This window comes from Solanum tuberosum, unplaced genomic scaffold (assembly GCF_000226075.1).
Source record: "Solanum tuberosum cultivar DM 1-3 516 R44 unplaced genomic scaffold, SolTub_3.0 scf00241, whole genome shotgun sequence".
NCBI classification, from domain to species: Eukaryota; Viridiplantae; Streptophyta; class Magnoliopsida; order Solanales; family Solanaceae; genus Solanum; species Solanum tuberosum.
Window position 1 is genome coordinate 308,385 of NW_006239165.1, and position 3,638 is coordinate 312,022.

Genomic DNA, 3,638 nt, shown 5'->3' on the forward strand with positions numbered 1-3,638 from the left:
GATTATATCGAAGTTTGAGTTGGGAATTCTTCTTCCAAAGTTGTTTGTCAACGAAATTTTAATAATTTGTATTTCATTTGGCATACTTATTAGAATGAATACAAACTAATAAAGAAATACAAATGTCATTATACAAACCCAAACATGAAAATCATAATGAATACAAATACACATATATATTGGAATGAATACAATTTAGGAAAGGATATAAAATTCTGAAAAAAATACATTACGCTGTGAAAAAAATAAATGAATACAAATATGATTCTTCAAGAACTACAGATCAATTTGACATACAATTTAGCATCCATATTGAAATGAATCTTGTATTGTACATAGCCATTGCCTCAAGTGCAATAGCCGATTCAATCAAATGCCACAAAGTTCTATTGAAAGCAACTGTAGTAAGAATAACTTGGGGGAAACTTGTGGCACCTTTAATGGGGTCATTGAAATTGATCTCAGATCCCTTAGTACCAATACCATGAATAGATTCTAACCACCATTCATATGCTAGTAATCACATCTTGGAGGAATTTCTGAAATATTAAAACGAAATTAGAAAAAAATTGTTTAAACGACTAAAAATCTTAAATACATAAATATTAGATGAATATGTAAACAAACTTGAATAAAAAAAATTAACTGAAAATCCGTAATATGTACAATTCTAAATAAAATCATAGACGGTGATATTGAAATCAAATAAAAAAAAATCTAAATAACTAATCGATATTACCTTTACCAAATTCAAAATTTCCTGAATTAATCTCTAGATTTTGTTTACCAACCGATTAATCCCTTGAATTAATCCGCCAATTTTGATGAAGAATCGAGCTTTGAATACCTTGTGTTTCAATGTGAGCAAAAAAACTTGAAGAAAGAGAATTTGAAAATGTGAAAATTGGGGGAAAACAAAAACTTTAATTGCGAAACGTGAAAGGTGGGAAACATCTAAGATGTGGGAAGATATTAATGGATAGTTTTGTATTTGTTTTTTTATTTTTAATCTGTTATTGGTTAGAATTTAATTCAATTATGGACTCTTTTGATTAATAAAAGGAAATATAAATAATAAAATGTGAATACAAATTATTTTTGAAAATATTGACATTCTGTCATTTTAAATAAATATTTTAAAGTGTTGTTGTTTTGACTAAATATGTTAGGTATTATGACTATATAGCTAATTTTCCCTTATTTATATTGTATTATTTGACTAACTTTGTTTATTTTATGGTTTAATTTAATTAAATTTTCAAAGATAGTCATTTCATTTTTCATCATATTCAAATTATAATGCTTATATTTCATACTTAGCTCTATTTTTATTATCAGTCTTGTCACCTAAATTATTTCCCTTTAGAAAAATTCCTCTTTATGTCATTTCCCCTTAAGATAATCAAAATGACAATGATCGTAATAATAATTAATAATAAAAAATAAAAATAAATAAATAAAATAAATGAGTTTTTACCAAGTTAAATTTTTAAAAAATTAGTCAAAGTCATTTTAGTCAAATCGCCGGTCTACCACAATTTAGCGGACATTTCGAGGGACTAACACCTTCTCGGAATGTACATTGAACTCGAACCCTTTTCAATTGATTTTATCTGTTTGAGTCTTTTGAAAACCTTAAGTTTTTTTTTCTTGATTTTTACTAAAAAATAAGAGGCAACTCTGTTTCTTTTGGAAATTCGATTTCTCTTAAATCATAAGTTTAATCGATTTTTCGAAACAAGTCATTTCTTTTATTTATTTATTTATTTATTTTCGAGTAAAACATGAAACATCTGCTATATTTTTTGGGTATATTACATTAGTTAGTATTTGCAGATCATTCAAGTCGACACCATACTGGCGTTTGTTGTACATATTCAGAATATTTTTAACAGTATATGATATTAACCATCTTCTGCAGAAGTTGTCACCCTTGATTCATTAATATTAATATTTTTACAAGCATAATAACTCCATAGTTGTTTCAATATTAATTTGACTATTGGGCTCGTGCTTGTCATGGGACTCCTCCATCTAGTTATAAATAGAGAAAATTAGCTAACTAGTCAAAATTCCTAACATAATTATTAAAAACATCTACACTTTAAAATAATTATTTAAAATATCAATATGTCAATATTTTAGTATCCATCATATTCTCTCTCATATATAGCAAATTATATGTTTATAATTATCCTCCTAAAATAAATCCTATTTTCACTCCTCTTCAACCACAATTTTCACTCTCCTTCAACCCCACTTTCTCTCTATTCATTATTTTTATTCCTCTCTCTCCGTTTAGATTCTTTCTTTTTTTCTCTTTTTCTTTCAAAATGAAAAGGAATTATACAAAAGATATGCATCAAATTTTCATTTGATCGGATAACTGCTTATTGGGTTTGTATTTATTAAGTTCATCTCAGTATATATGCATTAGATTATCATTTGATCGGATAAATTCTTATTGAGTTTGTATTTATTAAGTTCATATCAGTACTTTTTAGTTTTGATTTGTATATTTTGAGTCTTTTATGCATTTTTGTGTTTCAATATAAAATTGTTTATTTAGTAAATTTTCTTTTGGGTCTATATTTTTAATAACCTCACTACTATTTAATTGTGTTCATATTAGTATTGTTAGTTGTATTTTTCATATGTCAATTATATTTTCAAAACATTGCATTTGTTTGAATGAAATTATAAGTGAAATAAATGATATATATTCTTACTAAAAATTGTATTCATACTAATTAATATGTTTGTTGTATTCTTTACATTTTAATTGTATTTTTCAGTAATATTGTATTTATTTTAACATATTGTATTGTATTCATGATCATTCAAATCATTCTTTTTGTATGTTATGTTCAAGTTCAATTATCAACTATATATGTATTCAAAATAAATGTATTTTGTATATTGTACATCAATTATTTGTACTCATATAGTTTCATTTTAACTTTTGATTAAACAAAAAAAGTTGTATTCTAAACTGGATTTTGTATTTCAAAAATTGTATTCTAAAGTCGTTTCTTAATTGTGCATCAAATTAATTATTCTCTTTTATTTTTAACTTTTGATCTAAACAAAAGTTGTATTCTATACTGATTTGTATTTCAAAAATTTCTCTCCAAAGAGAAAAATAAAATTTAACCGAATTCACTTCAACAGAAACTGAGTAGTATCAATAAAAATTTAATAATTGATATTGGAGAATTTGATGAAGAAGAGGGATGGGTGTTGTAACACCCCGACTTTTCAAAACGTCTAAATTAACTCGTATCTTCGTGGAAAGACAAGGAGGGTGAGTAATAAATTAAAAGTGATGTATTATGTGATATTTTAAGTGTTCAAGTGTGGTATCTCAAGTTTTGAAGTTAGGTAAGTGACAAATAAAAGTTGGTGAAAGTTACCGTAAATTCCTTTTTAAAGATTTGTCTGAAATTTGGGTCAAATGTCTCGGACGTTTTCTCCCAATCTATTAAGAGTTATGGTCCCCGTAAGCTATGAAATCGAAGGTCTACGAGTCTAGTTTCCAACGCATCAAACCATTCGTTCATACGACTTCAGAATAGAGAGATATTCGCATTTTCGTGGGACTGCGCAAGCAGGCACGTGAGGTGGGGCCCTAAGTCGGT